Genomic DNA, 12109 nt, shown 5'->3' with positions numbered 1-12109 from the left:
TCAGCTGTTCGTGACCTCATGGCTCTAGTAAAGGCTGAAAGAAAGCATGGAGCAGCCCTTGAGAATGTAGCTGAGTTCCTGAAGAAGCGAAAAGAGCAATCAGATGCTCTCTTTACCCATGCCAAAGAAGAGATGGAAGAATCCAAAATTAAGCTAGTAGAGGCAGAGCAGGCTAGGCGTCTCCTGCTATCTAAAACTGTTGTCAATACAAAATTTCCTTCATAGTAGCTAGGTTCAAATGTTTATCCAGTCAGCATGCCTGTTGTGCGTGCATCTACTGATGTGGCACAATTTTTTTGGGTCATGTAATAACAGTAATTACTTTCCAAACAATAACAGACGAAGCATTGGACATGGTATAGTTCACGCGCAAGCCCGACATTCCAAGTTCAAATTCCACATCAAACTCATGTTCACAGATATCTGCACATTCATACATAATGTCCACAACCATGATTCACTTCAAAGCCAAAAAAATTGAGGACAGTTATGAATAAAGAAAAACCTCTAGTTCCTGCTACCAGTGCGAGCACACACTAGTAGAAAAACCCTCATTCGTCCCGGTTGATAAGGGCCTTTTGTCCCAGTTTGTGAACCGGGACTAAAGGGTCGTTACTAATGCCCTAACCCTTTAGTCCCGGTTCTTACACGAACCGGGACAGATGGGCCTCCACGTGGCCGGTGCGCCGAGCCCAGGCAGGAGGGCCTTTGGTCCTGGTTGGTGGCACCAACCGGGACCAATAGGCATCCATGCGTCAGCATTTCAAGGGCTGGGTTTTTTGTTTTTTTGAAGGGGGGGGTTGGGGGTTTTGGGGGTTTAATTTAGGTGTTTCATATATTGTGTTAACTAGCTAATTAATAGAGAGAAGTGTCCTCTCTTATGTCCGTGCTTGGTCGATGCTATATATATGTATATATAGAGAGGACTAGACACGCTAGCTAGTAAGCAAATAAAGGAAACAGAAGATCATCATGAACATATGCATACAAAGAGAAGTGATATCGACCACCTCTCCTTCTCCGAGAGATTGGTCGAACAACAAGTTCTCGTATATCTATCTGACACTACCGGCTATATATATACAATAATTATCTCTTACAATATAATCTCCTAATTATATATGAACACATGGTCCACATAGTATTCTCCGTCTTCAGCGATCACGTGGTCAAGGAAGAATGCCGCCAATTCCTCTTGAATTGCTCGCATACGATCTGGTGCTAGGAGTTCATCCCGCATCCGAAACATCTAATTTGAACAAGGGGGTCAATACATATATATGTGAATAAATGAAACTCAACACAAATGATGGTAATAAAATAAAATTGTGAATATTATTGCTTACGCACTTCATATTATTCGTCAGAGTACCCTCGTTCACAGGTTGTGTGGCGGATGGAATCGCAAACGTAGTATCCACAGAAATCATTCCCTTGTTCCTTCCACAACCACTTTACAAGAAATAGAGGTCAATCAAACTGATAAGCAAGCATGCCAAATGGTATTGATGAAACTAGCGCTTGAATCACTAGGAGATGCGCGGAACATGTTACTATAGTACTTACTTTCGGGCGTCTAAATTGCAGCTTCTTCGGCAGTCCTGGAGCTTTTTTGGTGAATTTTCTCCAAACCCTGCCAGACAAAGAAAACAATTACTTGATATCAGGAAATGAAGAAAGTTGCTGATATGGTGGATAATGATCGATTTAACTTACTTCTCGAGCATTTGAGTCATGTCCGCATAGTCCTGGGGATCTTTTCGTCTCGAGTCTAAGACGGTTACTAGTCCCTGCTCAAGCTTAATCTCTAGGAGAATATAGTGGAACCTGCGCACGCATGCATAACTCATCAATTACATTACTATAACCTGGACTAATAAGGGAAACCGAATATGCACAAGACGGTAACACTCACTTGAAGTTCTAAGGAAAGAGTATTATATCTTTGTTTTCATTTATTACCAACGATCGTAGCAAGTTGGCCTCTGTATCTTCGGCACGATATTTAACCTCAGTTGCATGTATGAGATTTGTGTTAATGAACCCAATATCACCGATTTGTCTTTTCTTCAATTCGGCGATCTTCAATCTGCATAATATAGTGAGGATAATTATAAATACATGCAATGAAAGAGCTGACCTATATAGAGAGACTTAATGACAGAAGTAGTACTACTTACAGACAGTAGCAAGTGACTGTTGCTTTATCGAGGGCCTTTTGATTGAAAAACTGGAAGAACTCCTCAAATGGAACATTCAACAGTTCAATTCCAACGAGGTCATGCTCCTCTCTAACTCTCAGCGTCAAAGTATTCCTCCCCCCAGACTCTCTGCAGGTTTTCATGTACCAATCATGGAATCTTCGCATCATCGTTGTTAGAGATCTTTCATCTTTGATGAGAGGCTTCCCGTACTAGTATTTGTGTTCCTCCATCTCCATGAAATCATAATGTACATCGTCGGGCAGGTAATATCCAAGATTGCTATAACCGGGCACCATCCTCGGATCATTAGTAGGCACCTTGAGCAGGGGGCATGATTGGTTCGCTTGTTCGCCGAGCTGGGAAATTTTTTTCCCAGCTCGTCATTCTTTTAACCTTTGATCACTGACAGTACTTCCCGACCGCTCCGCTTCGACAAATGACTTTGCAATAATGCGGTCATAGTTGCCTTTCAGCGGAGACCTTGCTGGGTTTTTCAGGGCAGCCAGAGTGCGCTTCGCTTTCACCGGATCTACCTTCTCCTCCGGAGGTGGATGTTTCTTTGCTTTCACCCCTTCAAAGAAGTTCATCACTTCGGCTCGCACGATCTTGGCGTTCTCCTCCGGGGTCCTCTCGTATGGTAACTTCTCTGGAGTCTTCAGAGAAGGACCGAATCTGGATTGCCTCCCGCCTCTGGCTGTACTGCTAGACGCCGGCAGAGCAGACGGAGCGGTTGCGGCTGTCTTCTTTCCTTGCTTACGAGGCGGAGGAGAAGGACTACAACGCGCCGGAGCAGCCGGAGCGGCGGCGGGTCTCTTCCGCCCTTGCTGACGAGGCGGAGAAGGAGGAGGCTAGCTGCTTGGGCGCGCCGGCGCAGGCGGAGAAGGAGGCGGAGTGTCGCCACGCGCCGGAGAAGGAGGCTGAGTGCCCTGATCACTCGCCGGAGGAGGAGGCGGAGGAGGAGGCGGAGTGCCATGACTCGCCGGAGGAGGAGGAGGAGGTGGAGGCGTCCAGTTCAGAAGCTTGATGAGCTCCTTCTGCCATAGGCATGGAGTCAATAGACAAGAACCCAGCCGAGTCTCCCCTTCACCGGTAGGGTAGTCAAGCTGGAGGTCCTCAAATCCCTCTGTTATTTCGTCCACCGTAACCCTGGCATATCCTTCTGGAATCGGACTACAGTGAAAAGTTGCGTCGGGTTCAGTAGGTCGAACAGAGCCGACAGCCGCCTTGACTTTAAAGTTCTGCCATTGCGTCATAAGGTGGCAATGTTGAGACTCCGTGATAGCATCGACGGGGTAGCTAGCAGGAACCGTCAAGACATGCTCCGGCTGAAGCAGCTCGGTGGAAGCCACACTGCTTCTCCGCTGATATGGCGGGGTAGCTTCGGGGGTAGTTTCGGCAGGTCGCTTGCTGCGAGCTACTTCTCGTTCCTCTAGCGCTTGAACCCTTTCGTGCAGCGTCTAAATTTGGGCATGCTCCACTTTTTTCCTCCTCTCCTGGCATTTGTAACCGCCTGCGTCCGAAAAACCAGCCTTCCACAGAACGGAGCCTGGCGTGCCTCGTGTCTGTCCAGGGTGCTCAGGATTCCCGAGGGCCATTGTGAGCTCATCGTTTCCTCTGTCTGGAACGAACGTCCCTTGCTGCGCTGCATAGATATAGTGCTTAAGCTTCTTGACCGGTATGTTCATTTGCTCGTCTGTCCAAACGCATTTCCCTGATACAGGGTCCAAGGTTCCGCCAGCCCCGAAGAACCAAGTCCGGCAACGGTCTGGCCAGTTCATTGTCTCTGGTTCGATCCATTTATCAAGCAGATTATTCTCAGCCTTGGCCCACTTAGGCCGGGCTTTGAGGTAGCCACCTGACCCCATGCGATGGTGAAGCTTCTTCTTTGTAGCATTTTTCTTGTTTGTCGCCGACATCTTCTTACTCTTTTTCGATGTCTTGTAGGCCACAAATGTGGGCTAGTGATCTCTGATCTTCTCATATCTGCCGATGAATTTTGGTGTCTCTTCTTTGTCAACAAACGTTTTCAGCTCATTCTTCCACCTCCTGAATAGGTCTGCCATCTTCTTAAGAGCATGAGACTTGATTAATTGCTCTTTAATTGGCTTCTCCGGATCCTCCTCTAGCGGTAGGGTGAAATTTGCCTTCAGCTCAGTCCAAAAATCATCTTTTTGCATATCATTGACATAAGACACCTCAGGGTCTTCGTTCTTAGGCTTATACCATTGCTGGATGCTGATCGGGATCTTGTCCCTAACAAGAACCCCGCACTGAGCAGCAAATGCTTCCTTTGTCCGGATGGGTTCAATCGGCATGCCATCGCGCGCGATTGCTGTGATCTCAAACCTTTCATCCGAGCGCCACTTTTTCTAGTCGTATTCAGGCCGTGGGGGCCCGGTAAGTGGCACTTTTTTTTGTTTTCTTTGTTGCTTTATTTATTTTATTTTGTTTCTACTTAAAACAAAATACTTATTGTTGCTATTTTTATTTATTTTATTAAAGTTTATTTTTAATTATTTTTCTTTTAGGTCACAAAAATTATAAACTTTCTGTTAGTGCCATTAGTTTTCAATTTTTTTTGTTTTTTGTTGCTTTATTTATTTTATTTTTTTCTACTTACAACAAAATACTTATTGTTGCTATTTTTATTTATTTTATTAAAGTTTATTTTTAATTATTTTTCTTTTAGGTCACAAAAATTATAAACTTTCTGTTAGTGCCATTAGTTTTCAATTTTTTTTGTTTTTTGTTGCTTTATTTATTTTATTTTTTTCTACTTACAACAAAATACTTATTGTTGCTATTTTTATTTATTTTATTAAAGTTTATTTTTAATTATTTTTCTTTTAGGTCACAAAAATTATAAACTTTCTGTTAGTGCCATTAGTTTTCAAATTTGTTTTTTTGTTTCTTTGTTGCTTTATTTATTTTATTTTGTTTCTACTTACAACAAAATACTTATTATTGCTATTTTTATTTATTTTATTAAAGTTTATTTTTAATTCTTTTTGCTTTTAAGTCAGAAAAATTATAAACTTTCTGTTAGCGCCATTAGTTTTCAAATTTGAATAGTTAAAATTTGAATTCTTCGAAATTTGTGTGAATCACAAGTTTATGATTAACTTTACTATAAAAATAGTTTTTTTTTTCATTTTTTTGTTTTGTTTTTTGCATTATTTATTTTCTTTTATTTTTTTCTTTATTTTTTAATTCTTTTTGCTTTTAGGTCAGAAAAATTATAAACTTTCTGTTAGTGCCATTAGTTTTAGAAAAATTATAAACTTTCTGTTAGTGCCATTAGTTTTCAAATTTGAACTAGCGGGGCTATCCGCGCATTTGCGCGGCTAGACTATTTATTTATAATTAGATTTGCTTTGACTTTTGACTTACTTTGTGCATTTAACATTATGATGTGACATTTTAGCATTCATTAAATATTTTAATATGAATTATTTTTCTTTGTATGTTTTCAGTTTTTCCATTATATGTAAATTAAATATGATTGATTTACGGTAAAGATTTTTAATGTATTTGCGAGTGTGTTTTAGAAGGTATTAAGTATTGTTTTTTATCTTGCGAACCAACCTGTGGTTGGTGTGTGTTTAGTGGGAGCAAACGTACCGTCCACTACGAAGACGTTTGTGACAACTTTTTCAATCTCAAGATGATGTGCCGACTTGGTCTCTCAAAGATACTCATAGGTGTAGGGTGTGCGTGCCTGCATTCATAAGGGTGAATGTATATACGTATATATTAGCGTTTGTGTGTGTATTGTGTTACAAAAATATTGTCTTTTTATATAGAATTCAGAACGGAACCTATGACCATGTGAAGTTATGTTTCAGAGATATGCACATTTGTGTGGCTAGATTTTTTTAATTTATGTTTGGCTTTGTTTCGACACTTGACTTAATTTGGAAATTTAACATTATCATGTTATATTTTAACAATCATAAAAGACATTGGAAGGAAATGATTTTTCTTATGTGTTCTTTCTCCATTACATGAAAAATATGTATGATAGATTTAATTTATTTGACCCCTAAAAAAAGATTTGATTTATTTGTGAGTGTCTTTTAGAATGTTAGAAGTATTCCCTTTTTCATGTAGAACTGTACGTCTATCTAAAGTTTATAGGTTGATTCCCATGTGTACTTTGTTCCTAGACTGGACGAAAATATCGTTTATAAACAAAAGACTAGACCAAAATTAGCATGTGCTTTGACCGTGCTAGTTTTGGTTGGTTTTTAAGCACACAGCCTTAATTTTGTAACTGGTCGAACCAATATTTCCCTAGGGGTCTCTAGCGCAGCTCTTCTCCCCTTTTTTTCTGAGACGGGCACCACCGCGCCGGAAAAAAATTATATAAGACCAGGTCTCATGATTAGCAGGTGAGACCCATCCTGATGGATGACACGGGGCATTCATAAATCATAAAACATCTAATCTTTCTTCCCCTTGATTTTAAGTAGGGGGTGGGAGATGCTTTAAGATTTGTGAATGCTACGTGTCATCTATTAGAATGAGTCTCGCGTGAGACCTGGTCTCGTAGTATTCTTTTCCGCATGCGCCCGTCACTGGCTGCCTCGCAGCGGCGTACCGCCGCCAACCATAGCTTAAGCGGAGGGAAGATGTACGCCGCAGCTTCTCTCCCGACCTCTATTGCCGAATGGATTTGGGGGAGCCTGCACAGGTAATTTTTTTTTGCATCTCACATTGAGTTAAATTTCATCTCAGATTAGAAATTGTTGGGTAAAATCTCCATGCCACAACCACGCTCAAGATTTATTAAAGAAGATACTTAAATCTCCATGCTGCAGGCAATTTTTCATGGAGCTGAGATACAATAGAGATTGAGATTTGGGGACTATTCATTATAGGGATTAGAGATTGGATTGTGATCTTCTGGAAGTATGTGGCATGAGAGAGATGATGCTAGATTCAATAGAGCTCATATCCATTGCCAAATGAAGAAGGTACGATCTGTATTTTTTGCGGCCTCACCGCTTATTATCTTCTCAGACTTCATACCAATGGACTGTTTCCTCTTCCACACAGTTCTTTTAAAAGGATATTCTTCGGCATGAGCATATCGCTTCCGATTAGCTTGCGGCGGCCTGCTGGGCTAAGATTCTCGCTGGATCCGCTGAATATCTTGCGGCAAGGAGGGCACGCGGTGGCGCGGCCGGACGGAGAAGCCGGCACAGTTGAGCTGCCGCGAAGTGAACCAAGGAGCCGTCGACCTGCATGGAGCAGCGCGGCGCAACAAACACAAAGGAGCGGAAGACGGATTCATTAGTGCCGCAAGTAGCAGCGCAGGTTTGGCCTTCAACTATGTTGCCTAGTCTAGGACCTAGTGGAGCTAGCTATGCGTGTGGCCCAAATACATTTTTTCTAAAAAAAATAATTTTGGTCGGATCGGTTGAGAGTTAATGAGAAAAATAAATTAAGCTTTTGGTCTGTGACTCACCATCATATACTTGTTCGTGATATAATAATATACGCCCTGGAGGCTCAATCCTTCTTTCGGTCTTTTTAAATTTCATTGTGGCTTCATATGAATCAATTCGTAGTCAAGCTATGATTTTTTTTCATAGTATTCCAGATGGATTTCAAACTTAATCTTTTCAAATATTGTTGAGCATTTGTTTTCATATAATCTAGGCCATGCTAGTACATTTTAGTTTTAGCAAATGTTGTAGGCACATCAGAGCTTTGACCAACTACACAAATGCAATGCTAATTCTTATGAATGTTACTACTTAACACTTAAATTGATGAAGAACAAATGAATGTACTGCTCATTCTCTTCTGAATAGTACGCGGATTGTTTAAAAACAAAATGTCATATTGTTCATACATATTGATCATTTATAAAAATGCGATAAATCTTTCTGTTCTCCGATACATTAAAATAATGAATATGTTGTATACGCAAAGCTCACTAAGTAAACAACATCGACTCCTTGTTATGAGCATATACTCTTGCGTATTTCTGTGGATAAACTATTGTCACAAAAAGTTTCAGGAATAGGTCCTTCCTCTCTTGGGTCTTGTTTGGCGTACTTGATCTTCCAGTTGACCTGTGTCCTCAAATTTTACATTAGTACCTTTGGTCTTGGTGTTGTTAGACTTTTTAGTCAAACTTCATGTCATCCTTATGGCTACATAGATGATACTTTTATCTTTGGCGTTACAAACATCTGAGCCTTCATGTTCAACTTTTGTCCTTCTGTTTTTTGCATGAACACTTCTGATACTTTTGGGCACTGCTTTTTCTGTTTTTCAGATCTACTATTTTTATTTTCTTCATCTTCCAAGTCTGGTAATACAACAGATCTTCGCCTCCTTTTCCCTCCATCGACACTTCTTGATGAGCTTTTATATTGATGCTCCTTCTGATGTATTATACTCCCATTGCTTTTCTCTTCTGGCTCCTCTTTCACAGTGACCAACTCACATACGTTTTTGCTAAATTCACATTTACTTATTTGTACCTGCAAAAATCACATAAATGGATGAATTAAGGGACGAATTTATGTAAAGAAAAGTTTGTACGGTGAAGTATTCAGTCACCTTTTTAACTGGCTAATTCAGTTTCTTTGTTTCTTGTTTTAACATGTCGTCCACTTCATCGTCCATCAAATCCTATTGAGCACAATGGATCAAGAATTGTAAATAGCTGCTTCAATAGTTCCATATAAAAGAGTATAATAATTGGTGTTTAAATATATTTGATAGTTTAATAGACCATTACCTCTTCAACTTTATCCTCTAAGTATCGCTTCTCAAGCTTTTCATTAGGCACGAATATTATTTTTACTGCATAGTTTTGCATGCCAGAGAGAGGTTCTTATTGTTGAGTTTGAATCGAAAGATAAGTCTTTGTCCACATAATTCTTGTATAATCTTTGGGACTTCTTCAAATTTTCCATCTAAGGAACCCAACAGGAATGAGACTGATGTATTGAGCATTCTTTCAGCCCCGCAAATGTGATAGTACATAATGATGGCCAAATCAAGAGAATATGCTTACCTAGGTGTTACACCTTCTGGATACGTATCACAATTCTTGCAATAATTATTATGTGATTCTTTCGTAGCAATTTTGTTGTAAACATCACATGACATGTACCACCATTGAATATTTTCTTGTCATCGATCAATTGTAGGTATTGTTGTGAACACAATGTCCTGCAAGTTGATGAAGAAAAGTATAGCTCTTTAAAGGATATTTAGCCACTCATACAAATATGTCAAACACATCTGTAGGTCTTGGAGGCTTCTACAATATCGTATCTTAGAAGATTTTCTGATTCATTAACTCATCTGTTGGGTTGTCGTGCCTGATTCCAGTAAGTTCTCTTAAGGTTATCCTTCTGTAAAACATTTGATCTTCTAGTTACCATTGAGTACTTTTATCTATCTCCATCATTTTTTTGAAGTTTCTTCAATGGAGTGGCTATAAATAAATGTTAGTAAATGAAGATATATTATGAACTTCTATAGGACCAGTACCTACAAATTATGCTTAATACCTGCCACGAAGTTCCCAAGTCTCGGGTATATCTAGATTGGTATGTACTCTTGTGGCGCTAGTTGACTTTAGGCACAGACCTATTTAATGAACAATAAATCAGTTAGATTTATTATCTTGGTGGTATGAAAAAAAGGAGATGTAAACATATTCAACTTACCGTTGAATTTTTGCACCATTGTTGAGGTAACAATAATAATTGTTTGATTGCCAATTACATCCTCACTTAAATGATGAGCTAATCTTCCCCATAATGATACTCTGATTTTATCATGCCTGAATAATTCATTCGAAAGTAATTAATGGTAATAACAAATATAAGTGGAAGAAAATGTCTTTACCCTTCTGTGAAAAGTTGATGCAAGGATATACACTTACTCTTGCATTAGAATTTCAATTGCACGTATATCTAAAGGTGTTTTCTTCTTTGTTATCCTTGATTCTATTGGCTTACTCTTGGTAAGTAAGCCAATAACATCTGCAAATTTGAAGATTAAAGACTTAAAAAGTTAGGAAGTTATTCATTTGGAATATATTAATACAACTACCAACAAATGGCTTCATAATTGAATTGACCACTTTGAAGTAAGAATATGACTATCAACATACCTGAGCATTGTTGGTCCTTTTCTAGCCGTTCTTGTAGGGTATCTTTGCTAGCAAACTTGAAGTAGTAATCTGGAAAATTATCCGATGCACCTTCCATCTCCTTTAATTTTGTATTGTATAAAAAAGTAATTTTAATTTCATTGTTGACTGGCCGATATTTTGTTGCATCTATAACTTTAAAATTGCTAAAAGCATATATAGAACCCTCGTTGATCTTTGCTCTGTTAGTGTCAATACGATTCTTCCAGATAGTAGCATGAACCGTATGACCCTTCAAAATTTAATGAAAGAAAATCTTAGTAGTAATTTTAAAAGTAGAACAATCCCATTGTTAATTATGTGAAGAAAATACCTGCTCATCCATCAAAATCATATCGATGCTTATAAGTTTATCAGTCGAAGGGTTGATTGAGTCCCACATTCTCATTACTTTGTCTTTAATATTCCATATCTGTCGTCTTGTGGTTAACTCACTCAACTTCGTGTACGCCATACAGATGTTGCCTTCAAAACAATTTTAAAAGGAGTGGTTCATATGATAATGCACTAATGAAATTTGGTTAGAAAGAAGTGTTCTAAGTAATGATCAATGAAGAGGAAAACATGGTGTTCATAAGCAGGTTGTGAAGACATGCAAGGACGGAAAGATCTAAACAGACCTCAAGATTTCAGTTATATATTACCCAAAATTGATGATGTTTCTGTCGATTTCTTCTTCCGTCGTTCGATGTGTTGGGTGTCCTGCCGTATGTCGCCCCTTAGATTCGTATGACATATGTCGCACCTTCGATTCGTTCCTGGCGTGTGTCGATATGTCGTTGTGTGGATCTCCCTTCTATCCTCATACGTGTGTTGTTGGTTGCTCTGGCGTCTGTTAATTCCCTGGATGTTCTGGTGTGTGTCCCAACCTTTATATTAGTCCAAATGTTGTTCAGTTTGAATTGGACACGGACGGGTGTCCGCTGGAAACTATTCTGTGTGCAATAGTATACGTCCATTCGTTGCCTAATATGTATCAATCCGTTTAGTTTCCTTCACGTGCAATAGTACACATCCCATCTGTGTGCAATAGTATATATCTGTCCACGCGAATTTTTATGTGTGTCAGGACTCTTGCTAGCCTTTTTTACCTGATGGGTCTTGCTTCCTTTTTATTAACTAGCAAACATGCCCGTGCGTTGCAATGGTAGAACAAAAAAGTTCACGCCTTCTTTTGTACTCCCTCCAGTCCTTTTTAGTTTACATATGAGATTTTTCTAAAGTCAAACCTCGTAAAGTTTGACCAACTTTATAGAAAAAAATATGAACATTCACAATGTGAAATCATTATCATTAGATGCATCGTGACTTAAATTTTCATATTGTATAACTTTAGCATTGTAGATGTTGATATTTTTCATATAAAATATGGTCAAACTTTACGAAGTTTGACTTTAAACAATTCTTATATGCAAACTAAGAAGGACCGGAGGGAGTAAAACAGCGTCCCATCAATATTACCGCTTGTCCTTCTTTTCCACCCTCCTCGTGGTGTCAACCTAATCATAACTTGTCAGAATGTGGTAAATCACAAGGCGATGAGCTTTGCCACCTTATGAGACACCTCTCATTGAACCTTAATGGACCTAAATAACTCAACAGTCAATGCTGTCACATTAATACTTTCATTGCTTAGAAGTTAGAACAATTGAAAAGGATACAAACAAAACGAAGACTTAGTTGGACGCCTTGCAATTGTAACAGGGTGCAATTTTCAGTT

The 12109-nt window shown here is 39.2% G+C and overlaps 1 long non-coding RNA gene across 1 annotated transcript; it reads left to right on the top strand.

The window, feature by feature from the left end:
* Window positions 1–7032: 7032 nt before the first annotated feature.
* LOC125541736 lies at window positions 7033–11350 on the top strand. Its single transcript, XR_007297633.1, has 3 exons — window positions 7033–7180; window positions 7263–7523; window positions 10948–11350. It is a non-coding gene; the product is annotated as an uncharacterized LOC125541736 (long non-coding RNA).
* Window positions 11351–12109: the final 759 nt, after the last annotated feature.

This window comes from Triticum urartu, chromosome 2 (genome assembly GCF_003073215.2).
Source record: "Triticum urartu cultivar G1812 chromosome 2, Tu2.1, whole genome shotgun sequence".
NCBI classification, from domain to species: Eukaryota; Viridiplantae; Streptophyta; class Magnoliopsida; order Poales; family Poaceae; genus Triticum; species Triticum urartu.
The sequence above is the reverse complement of the archived record's forward strand: the minus strand, read 5'-3'. Positions and strand labels throughout refer to the sequence as shown.